This window comes from Nelusetta ayraudi, unplaced genomic scaffold (assembly GCF_046127955.1).
Source record: "Nelusetta ayraudi isolate G7.1 ecotype Tasmania unplaced genomic scaffold, CSIRO-AGI_Nayr_v1 ptg000004l, whole genome shotgun sequence".
Classification (NCBI taxonomy): Eukaryota; Metazoa; Chordata; class Actinopteri; order Tetraodontiformes; family Monacanthidae; genus Nelusetta; species Nelusetta ayraudi.
Window position 1 is genome coordinate 14,331,687 of NW_027466054.1, and position 18,424 is coordinate 14,350,110.

The window sequence follows — 18,424 nt, forward strand, 5'->3', positions numbered from 1 at the left end:
GACACAAAATAATTGTGACCGACTGCGCCGCAGGAATTTGAAGCCCAATGATGTTCAGCTGTCTGTACATGAATACAAACAAACAAAACAAAATAAACTACAAAACATGGTAAAGATGAAAGGGGCATTTAAATCAAGCGTAGAAGCATCAAGCATTTAAAAACTAAAACTTTTAATATTCGTAAAGTGTGTTGAACATATTGACTCCCCACAACCCAACATGCTGATGCACAAAGTTTTGCCATTGTGTTAATATCAGCTTTTCAAACAGAGGAAAACAAATTTAGCTGTGTACAAAACTATCTGCATGTTACAGCGCCACATGTGTGCGTTTATCTCCTGTTCTTTGTTATTATTATTACAAGTCCATAGAAATCTTCTCTTCCTCCTTCCCTCCAGAACATGACCCTGACAGTATTGGTTGACAGTGGAAGCAATTTTGAATGCAACTCAAAAAAAAAGGAAACATTTCATATGTTTGGTCTTGTCATTCCATTTCCGTCACAGGGACACATCATAATTAGTGAATCCCCTTGGGAGCAGCGTGCGTCAAACAACGCCTCATCTACAACTACATCCATTATTGAACAATGCAAAGAGAAATTAATGATTGGGAGAACTGCTGTTCATTTTGGCCGTGTGTCCCTGAGTCAGAGAGTGTGGGTGGAACACGTTTTTTTTTATATATATTTTTTTTTTATCATTTTAAGACCAGCCGGCAGGTGACAAGCATTTCTGGAGAATTGATGGAGGGGTGGAGTTTACAAATCACCTGCAAAATAGCCAAGAGAGCGCAGACAATAAATATTGTTATATGACAAGCTGATATATTGCTTCAGGTGAATGAGTGCGCCTGCAGTGTAATTGTCAGATTTACAAGGAGGCAAATTGGCAAACACACACAGACGGCGAGATTACAAATCCATACATGCGCGCTGGCAGAGCGGAGCAGCCGGGGGGAGACGACGAGACAAAAACACTGACTCACCGCCGTGTGCCAGTCACCACTGAAGCGTTGCTGAAAGTGAGTGACATATGTTTACTGGTTTTGTTGTTTTTCTTCCTTGATGCTCAAATTGCTCAATGGGTGAAAACAGGAAGAGCTCCCCGAAGCGCAGAGGCTGAATATGTGCATTTTTTATTTCCCAAACCATTTCTCCTGACAGACAGGAGCACTTTTTTCTTCTTCCTAGGCATCCTTTCCTTGTTGTTTTCTTTCTTTCTTTCTTTCTCTGTTTTCCTTTCTCTTCAGAAATTATTTTCCCCACTAGTGTGTGTCAACAGTTGCCCACCCTTTTGTATTCAACAGGTAAAACTCACGTGCAAAAAGCTGGAAGTCATACAAAAGCAATGCAAGGTGGTGTTCCTTTCTCCTCTGTTTACATGGTTTTGATGAGTCTTCTTCCTGAACTCAAAGGCTCTTTCAACTTAATAGCGTTCTCTCTTCTTTTGCCTCCCACATCAAACATGCAAAGAGACCCAGTAAAACACGCGATCCGGAGCCTCGGAGAGAAACTTCACGCGCTGTCAACTTTTCTCGCTCAATTTCACGCAACCTTGATGAACTTTTTTTTTTTTTCCTCCCAAACAGGCAAACGCTGGTTGAGGGGCGTCGGAATTTATCAAAAGCTGTCGGCGGCGCAGTTAAAGAGGAGTTTTGATTCAAATCCCCGGGAGGAGGGAGGAGGAGAAGACAGAGATGAGAGGAACAGACTGATTCGTGAAACCCTACAGCAGCCCTGCAGCTAAAATCCATAACTGTGCCGCTGTATGGTTGGCTGTCATAGTGGCGCAGGCAGTCACTCATCCAGTGGAGCGGCCGTGCGCACGCACACACACACGCACACACACACACACACACACACACACACACACACAGGGCAATTCAGGGTTACTCCAACTCCTCCAATCCGATCAGAAATTCCCATCAGATTGGGCCAATTTGATTGGAATGGAGTGTTTACATGATGTGATTTTAATCACGCCGTCATTTTATCTGATTGCATTTGGTCCATGGAATCTTATTAAAACTGTTACATACACGTCTTAGCAGACTTTTAACACTTTCAGTATTCTCTGATAGTCTCTGAGTGACTTGTCTGTGGTGTTTATGCAACACAACAGTGGTGAAGTGATGCTACATGCAGCTAAGTCTTTACACATCACATATTCTAATTGTATAAGTGAGCTGTTGGAAACACTGGGACATTATTTCAACACAACAGATGGTGGCGCTGCGTAGCGCTACGGATAACCTTAATTCCGAACACCACACATTCTTAAATGTGTGCACTTTAACTTGCACTCAATGCACAAACCGTAACAAGCAGCCCAACTTAAATGTACAGGGTTGTAAACAGCTGCTGGAAACGGGAAACTCTGGGCTGCTTTTTCGAGGCGAGAGTCCAAAAGTTTAAAAGTGTGTGTATATTTTCCTGTGTGTAGGTGAGTGTGTCCCTTGCTGTTGTCGTTGTTGCTGTTTTTTTCAGGTGAGCCTGCTGTCACTCTCAGGGCGATGGTCCAGTGATGACAACCCACCGCTCCCCCCCCCCCCCCAAAAAAAAAAAAAGCCTCAGGCCATGCCTCCAGCCAATGAAAGTTTAAAGTCTTTGCCAAGACAAGTGCAGCAGTTGCCCACTCCTCCGCACTCGCTGCCCCCCTCTAGCGACCACCTTTTTGATTCCTCCTACGTGGAAAGAAACAACAAAACACACACCCCCACCCCCACTTAAGAAATAAGGGCGAAAAGGCCACGTCTTCATTAGTGCCTGCCAGATAAACGCCGCCTCTGACGAAAGCAGCTCACGATGTTTGGCCGAGGATCCTCAGTATGCTTCTATAAGATAGAGGTTACACAGAAAAGGGAGAGTCTGTTTACATTTATTGGCTGGGTGAGATGACAGGTAAGCTGCTCACCCACATACCAAACCGAGCCGAGGGAGAGAGACGGAGAGAGGGTGAGAATTCTGACGGGAAAATGAGGACGCGCGCAGCATGCGAACCACGGCCTGCCTCCCAAACAGACATGTGAGAAATTTGGGCGATGGAGTGATGAAAGAATGGAGGAAGAGGGGATGAAAGGGAGGGAAGGAGGGAGAGAGCCTGTCAGATGAAGGGAACGCCGTGATTGGATAATGAGGCAGAAGGAGTCAACATGAGTGCAATTTTGTTGGAGGGTGGAGGGGGGGGGGGCGTGCAGTGGCGGAACGTGGGCACCACATTGAGTCTGTTGCCTGTGAGAAGTGTTATTTATCAGGACGGAGACGGGACTCACACTTAAACAGGAGAGTGAATCTCAGAGATGGACGTTCAAAGGACAACAGCAGTCAGTTCGGCAAAAACAATGATTTTGTCGGAGCGTCCCATTGGGCCTCGTTTTGAGTTTGTGGTATCGTTATTCGGGTCCATGTGTAGCTCCCACGCAAACTGGTAAGTATCCACATGTCACTCTGCTGAAGATTGTTACATCCTCAGGAAAACAACCAAACAAAAAACAACGGCGGTGCTCAGACACAAATTTGATATGTAGAAATTTCCCTTTAAAGTGTCATTTCTAAAAATATTTTGAGGTTCACATACGAAATTTTTCCATCCCTTCAAAAATCTTTTTGTTGAAGTTGTGACAAGTGACCAGTTTACCTTCTTTCTATACGACTCTTTGACCTCATGTCAATTCACAATCTCATCGCACATGGGAAATGAGGCCGGTGCCGGCAATATACAATGTAAAATACACCAGAATGTCGATCTGACAGCGTGATGTGTGTAAAACAGCGAAGGAAATAGGCAACATTTTATTGCCACAGATGTTTTGTATTTTACTTTTTCTCTTTCTCCGCGCTGCTGGGAGTTGATAAATGTGGTGGAAACTCGCTGTCGAAAGCTTGTAGCGCTGCATCATCTATAGCTTCCCCCCACTGAAAAGGAATCATTTGAAAGGTAAACGCTGTTTATTTTTCAGATGCTGGAAGGTGCAAGCAAAGTGCACATAGCCAAACATTGAAAAACATGAGTTTTGTGTTCCACTCGGAGCCCACTCACTGCAACTTGACAGCTCCTCCAAAGTGCAAGGCTAGAGACTCTTGGAGGCGCCAAAACTGAGCAAGGAGAGGAAGGAGTTCACAACTCTGATTCAAACCATGCAAATCATAAATGCAGGTGTCTGAGGGTAAGGAGTTGATTAGCTGAAAGCAACGCACGAGTGCTAACCAACAACCCACATGGTTGAACCAACTACACAATACAATAACGGCAATATAGTGTGCGTTATGTAACACAACAGCACAAACTGCAGAGCGAAGAAGTAGACTGAACTGCTAATGAGGACACAAGCTCCATACGAGACGGTCTCGGCTTCCGCGTGCACATATGGAGGGAACGCCGTCGCCTCGTCAGATCACCCGACCGAAACGTGGCTCTGTCGTTCCCTCGAACAAGTGGCGAACAATCTGTTGGTCGACGCGTTCCAGATTAAACAGCGGCAGCTCTCTCGGTCTGCGCAGTTAACGCGTCCATCAGTCTGAAGTCCGATGGGGAAAAAAAAAACAAACAAAAAAAAACTATGACTCACGATCCGCCTGCTTCGTCAACAGTCCCCGCACGGTCGGCACGGAGTAGCAGCTGATCCGTCAGCAGGCCGAGGCTCCCGCTCTCGCCTTGAAAACAAGCAAACCCAGACAACCTGGCGTGAAGAACGTTTTGGCGACAGAACTTGGAAGAAAACAAGCGCAAGCCGCCGCAAGCGCAAACAGAGTGTCGCACGTGCTAATCACAGCTAGCGTCATGTTGTTTGGAAGAGCCGAGGACTTTGCTGCTTCGCTGCTGCCTCGTGCTCGCGCTCGTGCCGGGACCAGTGCGGGGCTTCTCCCCGGGTGGACCTGATGCTCCCACCCCGGCCTGACCTGCTAGGAAAGCGACGACTGAGACTCCAGATGTTAAAATTATTTACCGATGCAATCTCAGGCGCTGATTGTCATTTAAACGGTAAACAGTCTTTGAACGCTTCCCTGTCCTTGCTTTTCTCTCTCTCTCTCCTAACACACACACATGCACGCGCAAACACGAGCAAACACACACATCCAACCCGCACAGAGTGAGGAGATGGCGCGGCCGCCATCCGTGGCGTCTTCATGCAATTTGAATTTTCCATTTGTTTAGCTCGCTTGGCGCCGCGTCCTGGGAGAAGTGTTTTTTTTCTTTCTATTTTTTTCTTTCGGCAGCTGATGTTTTATTGAAGGAAGGCGTCAGTTCACCTGCCATTTCCTCCAACCGGTGGCCTCCCGGTCGGACCTTGCAGCAGCAACAGCAGCAGCAGCAGCAGCAACGGCGGTGGCGATGGATTGTTGTTACCCCAGTGGTGTTGGCAGCGGCGCCCAATTCCAGTTGCTCGGGGTAAATGTATTTGTCTCCGCTTGAACGGCTGCAGTTATTGCTTATTAATTTCCCCGAAACCTTTTTGCCCTCTGCTCCAACCCCTCTGGCACCTGCGATTATTTACCTGCATTGTGTTTTTCCCCACCGCCCCCCGAGCACTCCTCCTCTCTGTCCTCTCCCACCCCCACCCCACCTCACCCCCAACCTCCCTGTGTCTCCAGTGGCGGCACATGCATGCAGGCGATGGGATATTGCTTTTCTAATCTTGCTGACAGGGGCCAATATTTATGTATTGTTTTTCGATATTCATTGCTCAAGCTCGCGGAGGACCGTGGGCCCTAGCCGGGACAGGAGAAGCACAACTCCGAAAAAAAACCACAGGCTGCTGCCTTGCCTCTATCTATTTCGGCTCCTCACTCGTTTTCCATTGCCGGAAAACCTGCCACTCTGGTCGTAATTTGGCTCTCGCTCAGGGCAAACAGGGGCTGAGAGAGGCGAGGTCAACTCAGTCGATGAAATAAAAGCCTGAGATGAGTTGGTTTGAAAGGTTCGATTCCAACCTCTGGGCCCTTGTGCGTGGAGTTTACTAGGTCTGGTTTTCTCCGGTTCCTCCGACTTCCTTTCACAGTCCAAAGACGTGCACAGTCGGAATCGTCAGTGAATTTTGAATTCACGTTGGAATTGTATGTGACTTTATGTGACTTGGTCTATTTTATTTTCTTCCTTCTTACAGAGGTTGTTTGTACTCCCTAAGCACCCTTTGAGCTGATACATCGCTGTTGAGAAATGCAGAATGTATTAATGTTACCTTAACATACAGAGTTTTAGGGTATGTAAGATGCTGCACTGTCCATCATTGTGCTTTATTGTCTCTGGGACTTTAAACACAATGATGAATAAATCTCTCTCTCTCTTTTCAAATGTATTTGAATCCCAGTTTCATTTTGCTTTGCTTGAAATACCCACCTAATGGACATTAAACTGACTTGCATCCCCTACTGTAGGTGTGACAGTGATTGTTGGGAGGTCGCTTGCACCCTGTGATGAAGTGGCGACTTGTCTCGGGCGCAGCTGGTCTTCGCGGCAGCACAACTGGGACAGGCGGTGATGGAGAACAGGCAGTGTGGGTCTAAAGGCAAGAGAGACTGAGAGAAGAAGGACTGCAGGCAGGTGTGTGGTCGAGCCCGCGACGCCAGCCGGACCACCGCGCTGACACCAAAGAGTCACGTGATCGCCGTCGCCGCAGCCGATCGCACCCGAACACCCTGAACGATGCCTTGATGGCGAGCAATCGGTTTATCCGCCTCGTCTGAATCACCAAAGCGTCCCTGGCGTGCGTTCGCACTTGGCTCGGCGTCTCGATTCGGAAAATAGACGCGCATTGCCAGCGCGAGGCGGGAGGAGAAAGGGGGGAACAAAAAGCGAAAAAGGAAAAACAACAACAACAATAGCAACAGCAACGACGACACGAATGATCTCATTATGTTCCTTGCCAGCGCCTGTTTGTTTGCCCTTGATCATCGTTGCGTTGTCGCGAAGGGCCCTCTCGTCTCGTTGGGGCGAGAAACACAAGTTTTCCTTCCCTGACAAAACACTTTGTGTCCCGCGAGCGAGCGAGCGAGCAAGCGAGCGCACGCACGCACGAGCGTCGTACAGCGGCAGCAGACATAAACTAAATGATCCATAAACAGTGATTTATGAGATGAAGGGAAGTTCATCGGGGGGGGAGGGGGCATTGTAGAGGGGGGATGGCGTCAGAAGCAGGATGTGAAATATTCAGCAGCCGCTCCACAGTGGAGGCCGACTCGGAGGATCGGCTGCGCGGCGGCAGGTTATACACACGCCAATGCACTCTATCACCCAGGAGATCGAAGCGTGCATGTTCGCTTGTCAAACATTGGCTGTGGGAGGGCTGAGGGGAGGGACGGAGGAGGGGTAGGACGGGTGCGTGTGTGTGTGTGTGTTTGGGGGGGCGGGCGGGCTCATATGTTTACCGCCGTGTTCCGCGGGCAGCGTCATCACTTTTTACGCCAAGTCTAATCGCCCTTGTCTCAACCTGTGTATGTCTGTGTACTTTTTTGTTTGTGTGTGTGTGTGTGTGTGTGTGTGTGTGTGTGTGTGTGTGTGTGTGTGTGTGTGTTTGTGGGTGGGTGGGTGAGTGTTGGGGAGGCGACAACTGCAAAAAAAGTACACACGCAGACAAAACCGACGCAGAGAAAAAAAAACATCTCCCGACGCAGGGGGGAAATAATGGAATGACAAAAAAAAGTGATGCGTCTGTGTGTGTGTGTGTGTGTGCGCCCGTATTGAACACACACACACACACACACACACACACACACACACACACACACACACACACACACACACACACACACACACACACGTACGCTTGACTTGGCTCAGCTGATGAAATTAAAGTGAAGTCTGGTAACCATGTTTTTAAAATGTATTAAGTATTGAAGAGTCGGGGTTTTCACACTGGGATTAGGAGACTTCCACAACCTTTTGCTTTTATGAGTTCATCTGTCAAGTCGGATTTTCACTCCGGCTGCACTGTACGACTGTGACAAATTTGCAGCAGAACACACAGACGCGAGCGCGCACGCAGACACGCACGCACACACAGGCTATGTTAGAAAAGCCTTGGCCCCTTTGCTTTTGCAAGTTTCTTGGAAAACCTTTTCAGAAGGTTAAAACAGGGGGAAAACAGAGAAATGCAGAGTTTCTCCTTCCTGTCATCAGTGTTGCTGGAGAACTTTCTCTGAGAAAATGAAAACAAGCATCATTATGAGAAAGACCTGGTGGCTATTTCCCCTTGATAACTTGACACTGACACCTTGTTTACGCGGGTACGCCTGCGCTGGAAGACTCAGACCCATCCGTTGTTTGTAGCCTGGTGTGTTGACAGTGTATCAAGAGAAGTGTGGATGAGCCTGCCTGCACAGCCTCATTATGTCCTACTGAACAAATGTGTCACATGTAAAGATAGGGTGGTGAGGAGTCCATAAAGTAAGCTGGACAAACAAAGGGTTTTTATTGCGCTGGGTGATGGAGCCGTGCGCGTGCAGAGAACAAGCTCCTCAGCAACTAACTGTGTAAACAAATGTTCTGTGTGATAAAGCCAGCCAATAAACCCTCCAACAGGTTTCACTCCACTGATCGCCGCTCAGTCGACCAAGAAGCCAACCGCTGCTCATTGGGAATCTGACAGAAAGGGGTCACATGTCCGACTTGTATTGACTTCTCGGGGTCAAGTGTTTTATAAAGAAACACCACAAAGCAATCGCACACACATTGTCTCGAGGAGGCTGAGCCAAACCAAATATCTGGGTGTTTTTAATACACTCTACCATGCTTTATCTATAAAACCATACCAGTTATATAAACTCAAAACACCATACAATTTTCAAATACCCCTAATGCGCGATAAATAAAGGCATACTTAATACACAACGATACACTTGAACTCTGAGTGCTACATACAGTTTTCTGGTTCCACTCAAGGATCAATAATAGCGACAGCCCTAAAAAGTTCTAATTACCTCCATACGTCAGAGTTTCTGATTTCAAACACTTTTTGGATGCCCAGGGTAGCTTTTGGCGTTTGTCGAGACACAGTCACGACATACTGAGGGAATAAATCTGGGTTAAATAGCAGAAGCAGGTGACAGACTAAACCTGTTTCATATGCATGAAGCTTAGCGACTTAAAAAATAAATTGGACCGATAGTGTTGCAATGACATGATAAGATGTTTCACCATTAAATATGAGATTTTTTTTTTGTCCTCTTAAATTGAATTGATTTTGTAAGACATACAGATTCACATTTCATTACATTTGTAGATGCGCAACCTTAAGTAACACATTTAAGATCCCATTAAAAAATTATGAAATGAATGCATTAAATAAAAAAATAAAAAAATCATCCAACCTACAGTGATTGATTTTTTTCCGTAATAATGAATCCTCATTGGTCCACTGTTTACTCTCTGCTTAATTACATTAAAAAAAAAAAAAAAAAAAAACTATACTGAGTAAGGAGGCACCACTGCTTTGGGAAGGCACGTTTGCACTTTTATCATTCCAATGTTCCTCGTAAAGTTGGCCAAGTTCACTAATTGGTCAACATGGAATTCTCCGGCACAGAAGGTGTCCAAAGGTCTCGGAAATGTCTTGGCTGAGCAGAACCAGTTTATTGGTAAATACTATATAATTAGGGCATTGCAAGTAAATTCACAGAAATTCTGAAATTCCCACATTTGCTGCCTTGGGGGAAAGTCACAGAGACACAAACGCACAAGGCCTCTGAAGGCCACTTAGTAGCAGCATTGCAGATCGTGTGTAGAGCACACTTGTATTGGACCCTAAACACATCCCGTAGTTTTCATTCAAGACGTGGTGCATAGTCAGAGCAGGTCAAGGATATTCAAAACTGAAGCCAGAAACTAACCAACTTCCTGACCTGACATCTCTTCACTGAATGATGCCTGACGCAGGAATGCTTTCAGTTGGGGTTGGCCAAAAGCACTATGCAGGAATCATGTTGAGCGTCTTCATTCACCAAGAGGCTGACACTGGGTGTTAATTGTGGTGATACAAACCTTCAGGCAATGGTGGAGGGTTCGGAACATTGGAATTATTATCATTTTTTGACATGTCGAGGGTAAAAACTGGCCACACAATACCATCATGGTATGCAGTATAATAACCGCTTGTCAATGTAGAATTTGTTCTCTCCATGATTTCTGTCTGTGTTTGTCTGAAGAGTTCCGAGGACGTTTATTACATTGGTAACACACACACACACACACACACACACAATGTCATATGCAATCTTTAAGTGAGTTTGCAACCCCAAGGTCACACCGCTGCGTCTCGGATAAACTGGGCCCGGAAGTCGTAGCGTCAACACTGCAAAGTTGTAGCACACTAAATAATCATTTGGAGCAGATGATTGTGCTGTCTGAATGCTGGAGGGGATTTGATTCATACAAAGGGAAACACTGCGCCGTCTGATTCCATTTAGAGGAGCTGAGAACAGCGCGGAGAGGCCGAAGGAACACAGCTGCAGCGGGACGCAATGAAAGCCGGGCGTTCGGCTCCAAAGACTGAGGCCGTTAGCAAGTTAATTCTGATGGCCTCTTAAATAGAAACCCTTCTGTTGCTTTGGCCATTCAGCGCACGCAGCCAGAATTTCCGCTGGAATTATGCCGGAAAAGGAGACACGCGCCTCAAGATACTAGGGCAATGAAAGAAAGTCATCCTCCCTTTTGTCCTCGTGCGCTCGTTCACTTCGCATTTAGCTCAAACTCCTGAGAGAGGGCGTCCACAATTAATCCTAAACCTGCATGAATTATGAAGACGTTTAGCTCGCCGCTGCCGAGGCTTGTCATGATTCTGTCAAGAGCCGAGCTTGAGTAACCTGAATTGAAAATGTCAGTGGTTTGACCTTAATACAACAAACTGGGACTTTAAAACCCTCAGGTACAAACTGTACAAGGTCATGTCTGATTTATGGCTGGGGAACCGGGGCACAAAATCCTAGCCTGGGACTGCCACATCCCATAATTCATGTATGGATTGGTGTTGATTCCATTCACAATTTGGTTCGCAGGAGTGAAAGTCAGTACTCAGCTGTGCAGTTGCGTATGCAGTTGTGTGCGGAGAGACAATTTTTGTCTACGTCTGCTGGCTCTCGCCCCTGAGGTTAAAAGAAATGGGTTGCAAGGAGCTAACCACCCGCGCATCAAAACTGTATTCAATCATAGGTCAATAAATCATCAGAAAGGTCACTGCTGCAGCACCCCTTGTGGATGAGCAGTGGTATAATTGGCTATTCCAACCATCCATTTTCTATCACTGCTAATAATGCACTCAGGGTCGCGGGGTTGCTGGAGCCTGTCTTGGGGCGAAGACGGGGTGACATGCTGCCAAGCTCATCACAGGGCCAATGGAGAGTCAAACAGCTAATGTACGGCATTGGACTGTGCGGGGTGAAGAACACACAGACTTGACGTAAGCACAGGATGAATATGCACTGGAACCAAACACCTTCTTGCTGTGTGGCTCATTGAAGCATAACATCCACGATATGCAAATCTGGTGTACTTTTCAAACATATTCATAATTTTTTTTTTATGATTTCTTGCCATCCAGTACTCATCCACAATTGCAACATGTGACATCTTCCAGTGTCATGGCTGTCACCTGGTAGAAGGATAACGACGTAACGTGTGCCTGATCAACTGCCACAAATTGTACCACCAACTGTAATGTTTTTGAATGGTGTTAGTCTGCTTGTGTCTTTTATTTATTTGTTTTGTTACAATTGCCACTAATTTTACTGCCGTGCATTACGGTTGATTTGCTCCTTAGTTGCAGGATTTTCTTTTGTATAGTTTGCACTGGTTCCTTTCGTTTTGTCTCCCTCAGAAAAAGGCCCAGGACCATGCATGCTGGTGATAAATGATGTGACCTCTGCTGCACCTTGTCGTAATTTCTCTTTTTAATTTCTTCTGAGCTTTGGCTGGCTGATGTAAACCCTCCTGGAATCCAAGACAAAAATAACTAAGAGTAGCTGGAGCGAGTCCCTGAACCTAAATGTGCGCCCATTTACTTAACATTAATAGTTCAATATATACTACTGCAAAATTTGTTCTCATCTGACCTTTCTTGGGGATTCTAGGATTTTAGAAGCTGCTGAATCCTAGATGACAGCCCGGTGTGGTGGACTTTTCATTGTTTTGATTCCCATGTTGGTACTGTTCTCAAGGGCGACCAGGTGGTGACAGCTGGGCTCACACTTCCTGCCAAAGAGGTTCGCTGAGTCGATAAGCCACGGATGTTTCCACAAGTCCTCCTCCAAATCAACCCACTTGTGTTCAGCTTGTGTTCAGCGTCACGGATGTCCTGGACTTTCATCGGCAAAGGTTGCCATGCTTGACTTGGCAGATACCAAGTACTCACCTTGATTATCTTTTAAGGAAGAGTGTGCCAGTTGCAAATCTTCAGCGTGCTCCTTAATCTTTCATCTGCATTTCCAGTGGCATTGCTCACATTTTCTTGTGAAAAAGACCCTTGTACACAGTGTCTGGAGGTATATCAACTAAACAGACCAGGGACTGCTGTGTCTACCATTGGCTTTTTTCAGGGGGGTTGTCTTTTGCTTTTACAAAGGTGCAAATGATTCCTGTCATTAATCATCTTATTAACCTAATTAATCGGTTACAACTGAACTTTTGATGGAACCCATTGCACCTCTTCACATGAAGTGCAATACAATGAGTTTGATAACTACATGCATCCACAGAGCAGTGGGAACCATTGGGAGTCTGGCTCACGGCCAGCTACCCCGTAAAAAAGCAGGCATAATAGAGAACATGAGAGGTGGAATGTGCAAAAGATATTTTTTAATGTGTTAAATCATATTCCAGTGGAAGCTGGTTCAGGTTGTGAATAAAGGATCGTTTTCATTAACCAAAAATTAAAAACACATGAAAAAGTTAAGTCAAATCCCATCCAAAACTGATGAAGTCACTCACATTTGTCATGGACATTGTCTAAAGTGTAGAACATATTCAAAAAGGAAGAAAAAAAAAAAGCTAAATTCGCATGACGTGACATGACCACTAGAGACTCACAAAGACCATTTAAGACTAAGACCAGAGGAGGACCTGACACTGGGCAAAGGAAGACAGGAACTATTTTTACATTAAGTCAGGGGAACACAGGTGACAACGAGACACAGGTGAAAATCACACTAAAGGAAATCAGGGTCTGAAACTAGAGAAAGAAGACAAGTACAAAAAAAAGACCAAAGTGAAGACAAGACAACATGAAACACGTGAACATGACATAACCCTTGACAGACTTTCCCAAAGCATGACAGTGAAATAAACCTGAAAGTTTGAATTAATCAATAATATATTTCTTGGAAACCAAAAATAACTTCATCAAGTCTGGTAAACAGAATTGTGGAATAAATTGGTCAATTACTGCAGTCTTTGCAATTCAAAGAGCCTTAAGTGTCAAAATCTTTCTCCTAGTTTCATGGTGGCAAGGAAAATTTATTTATTTCATGGAGAGCATCGCTGGTGTTTATATTTATTCCAGAGAACTGCTCAGGTCCTCAATCCTTCTTTTGCTTCGCAGCATGGTTCAGCTTCAAAAAGAGATCCATTTTCACCAGTGGTAATAACTGCTGTTAAAACGCACCCGGTTATCCCTTAAGGATATTGGCACAGAAGAAAGACTTGTTTTGACTTTTCCAACCCGTGCAATATTAGAATTTTTGGCCGGCAATATTATTAAAATGACGTGGGAGGACTATTTTTTTTTCCTGCAGCAAAAACATGTTTTCGGAGTTGCACTTGCCCGTATGAATAAGAGCAAATGTTTAAAAAAAATATCACAATCATGAAAAAAACGAAAAAACATTGAATGCTTTTTTTTTTTTGAAGTGGCGTACAGATTTTTTTGTTCAAAGGCAGCTTGTGCTCTCGCTTGTCATTACTCCTCTGTCGTTCTGCCGAATGCTCAGAACTCTCGTGTCTTACTTGTTACTTGTACTGATAAATCTGAGAGGACTTGAGATTTACCTGGGGGCAGAAAAGAAGATCTAAAAACTAGTTTTGCATTTGAGTCAATTCACCTCTTTCTATTAAACGCTCAGTCACGATGTTTGTACGAATTGGAGGCGTAGGAACTTGGTCTACAAAAAGCTTCTCAATTTATGCTTTCCAGGCCCAGCTTTAAATTGCCTGCCTGATTGCCCTGAATCTACGTGAACGCAAAGACCATTATGTCCATGAGACTGATGCAATCTTTCGGATCAATAACACGTGGCTGCTGCAGATGCTGCGGGAAAGACCCGTACGATTCTGAGCGCCGCACGCTAACAATGATTAGCAAGTGTGACACATGACATTAATAATTGTTGGAAGCAAGATTTTAATTGTGAGTAATTTCTGATGAGGGCAACGATGTTGGATCTGAAAGTGAAGTGTCCTTTTTTTCCCCCTCTTCTGAAGTGAGCTTAATGGCTGTATTGTGGTGGAGACAGCTGGGGGGCGGCGAGAACACGCTTTGTGTTGCCAGCTTTTAAAACCATTAAAGTAAGACGGAGACGTCACCGCAGACACTTTGATTAATGTAAAACCACCTTGTGAACCCGCCGTGACCCCACCCCGACCCCCCCGGTGATACGTGTACCATGCACGTCCCTCAGTGAGGAGGTGCATATATTGTTAAATATTGATTGCTGCCAGAGACTGGAGATGTTGGAAAGGAGCCAAAAGACGGGAGGGTTGTAGAGACAGCTCGCCGGCAGCCATCATTGAAAGAAGCAGCCTTGGCCACAGATGTTTGTAACAAATGGAGAGAGCTCTCCACAAGTCTCACACACACACACACATGCACACGCACACACACACACACACCAAATGTGTTTGCTGCACCCTCTAAACAGTATGAAAGTGATAGTGAATCAGTCTCTTTCACATTAGGCTATAATTGGCAGGAGGCCGGACAAGGCTATCACTTATCTTGTCACTGAGCAATTGTTATGGGTAATGGAAGCAGCGTACGTGTGTGTGTGTGTGTGTGTGTGTGTGTGTGTGTGTGTGTGTGTGTGTGTGTGTGTGTGTGTGTGTGTGCGCGGGCATGTCTCGCAACACGAGCATGGGTCTCTGCGCCTGTGCGCAAGCTTCTAGTGTGTGTTTGCGTTGTTGTGGCTGTGCAGCCAGTGCGTCCTGGTCTGTGTTTGCCTGCAACTCCAGACAGCAGATGGAACTTCATGCTAATTGGGTGGAGATCAGTGGCGGAAGTTTGGAGCAGACTGACCCGAGGCCGAGCTGCCGCTCTCGGGCTTGGCGTGCTCCCACCCCTGGCGCCTCGGTGGGCGCCTGGGCTGCCGGTGGCCGGGTCGGGCCGGGATGCCTTCCACCACTTCGTCTGGCCATCCATCCGTGGATAACCCCTTCCGACCGATGAACGACCTGCTTGTTTGTTCATTTGTATATTTTTCGTCCTCCTCTTTCTCCTTTATTAGTTTTCTTTCATGCCTAATTTCCCTTCCCTTCACTGATTTGTTTTTAGACTGCAAATCAATTAATAAACACAAGTCCGGCTTTGCAGGACTGGAGAATGCAGGAAAAAAAGAAAATCTTCATTGCTGAGTGTTGCACACTGCTGTCCCTGATTAATTGCAGTGGGTTTGTATCATTTGCAAGATCTATGACAAATTCCAACTGAATCTATAAAATCCAGCCCTGTTCTCTGCCATGGAAACTGAGATACGTGTCGGCTCATACAACCTGATGCTACAGATGCATTACACATCCATATCTTCACTTATCAAAGAAGAAGAAAAAAAAAAAAAAAAAAAAAAAAAAAAAAAAAAGAATATATTATATATATATATATATATATATATATATATATATATATATATATATATATATATATATATATATATATATATATATATCATCAAAGCTGGAAAGAGGTTGACAAACAATTGCCGCCAAGTACATATATGGCATAGATGTATGGTGATTGCTATATAAGGCCAAGGCAGTCGTGGGTGTATTGGAACCACACTGAACAAATGTGGTTTCAATACATCCACGAACACCAAGTTGCAGTTGTACCTGGCGGCAACCTGGTGGCACCGCGCACACACAGCGCCTGCAGGGAAGTGAGTGACGACACTCTATCACATCCGCTCACCTCAGGGAGGAAAGGCAACGCACGGTGCTTCCACACGGTTGCGAGAAAGTTTCGCATCCCAGTTGTTGACTCACGGCGTGCGATGGGCGCAACCCACATTTGGAGAGAGTTTCACTTTTTTTGTTGTTGTTGTCTTTTTTAAAAAAAACATTGTCACCCTTCACCTCCATTGTGATTGAATAATCTTACTGGAGCAGAATTATTCAACTCTGGCATTTTGCACTTGGCGTTGCCCACCTTCCACCCCCACATGGCAGCAGTCTACTGCTGCGGGCTTTGCGTGTGTGTGTGCGTTCACAGGGGTAGGTGGGTGGTTCTGCGCACGGGTACGTCTGACTACTCTGTTATTATTTGATGGCACCCAGCGTGCGCTCATCCATTATTCATGCCGTGCCGAAGGGGCAACTTTGGGCCAAGGCCTTGGCAGAAGCAGATCCCAACCTGCTGTGCGTGTTGCTGCTTATGTGAGGGTTGTTGTGTGTCTGTGTGCGTGTTTGACTCCAGAAAAGACTAGTTTCCCGAAAATGCCAGCTCCAAACAGTTTGCAGCAACATGGGCGGAAAATGGCAAAAGTGCAAGACAGCAGATGATAAGAATGTGGTTGTATAGTGACGTCTGGATCACTTGGCCGATTGTGAATCCTCTGGATGATTCATGAAACATCTATGGCTCATATGAGTCCTTTGAGTCGCACGAGTCAGTGGAGACTCCATAAACGGGCGAATCTTTTGAACTTTATGTGTAGCTAAAGGAACTCTTGACGAAGTTGGATAACTTGACCCGTTAAGAGGTCAGTGAGTACGCTGTCTTCTTATTGACTTTCCAACTCTGAGGGAAGCTTTGGTAGGAAAGGAAGTTTGACTTCAGAGTCAACTCACCCAGACAGTTGTCTTTCCACACCCTAGTTTCTGCATTCGTGCAAGACCTGGATCAGAGTTATGTACCTTTGGCAGCTTTAGGGTTGGGAAATTAAATGGAATATGTTTTCAAATAAGGTTTTACTGGTCTCAGCCACGGCAGCCCTGAATGTACAGATGAGGCCGCGGTCAGAACATCCCTGGGAGGGACGTCAGCACTTTTTTCAACAAAGACCACTTTCAGTGAGCGTGTGAAGTTTCCAAAATTAAAAAAAAGGTTTAAATTCAAACAGTTCCATTAACATTCCAAAGCAAATCTTCAGCATGAAAACCTCCAGATAACATTTAAGAACACGGACGTAGCAACGGGGCGCCTCCATAGCGGTGACGTGTAATACTGTGTGCAGCACGTCTCGCCTCGTCTGTCTGCACTGGCAGAGATCTGAGCGACAAACACAACGTTCGTATAAGATGAGTGTCGCATGATGCGGTGCTACTGTGAAAAAAAAAATAAATAAACCCGTCAAGGCCGAATGACTTGACTGAACAAGTATGCCTACACACACTCACGCACACACACACACGCACACTGAGCAGTGCAAAACATTTACATTTTAATGAGGTGACTAATCTCTTAATCAGTCTCCAAAAGAGCACATCCTCTTTATTTATTTATTTATTTTGTTCCCAGTGTCTTTCAATTAGACGTTATCCTTCCACAGGCAACCAGCTGAAGAGTGTGATGAGAATATAAGTGAGTCGCTTTGGCGCAACCACGAGGGAAACCGCAGCTGAAAATTTAAGATTGTCATTTCTGCTCCTGTGCAGAAGAAGGTGACAGTGACTCTCAGTGTGGATGCTGGAGTCTCCAGACTGAAGAAAATAAATGGTCCTCCTCATATTTACTTAACCGGTTCGGATTTAGGATATTTACTTACTGAGATGAAAAGTGAGGAACAGAGGCGAGTAAAACCTGTTTGATCTCAAATTTACCAAGCGTTGGAGCGAGAGGTGAAATTCTCTCAAACTGACTGAATCCTTTGTCAATTTACCATTACAATTTGCAATTATTATATCTATGGAATTGAGTTTAATTCAGCTGGAACTCAAGAGATGCATCAACAAGTATAATGATGGGCTGGCAATGACGATTAGAAATCATATTAAGAAACTTTTACTTTTATTTTGAAAGCATAATAATCGTACACAAATGCTGTTGTGAAATATATTAGCATTGTATTTCAACATTCTTGGTCTTTAATTGATATTCTGTCTAAGTTTTTGATTGGTATAACATTTATTATGACTTTTAAAAAAAAATGCTAAAGACGAGCTTCCTTTAATTACACATTTCACACTTTGCTACTTTCCGGACTAGATATACATCCAGATGCTAATCTTAAGGTTAATGTCCACTCACTGCGTGTAAATTTAATTTTAAGGTAAATTAAACCTTCCGTCG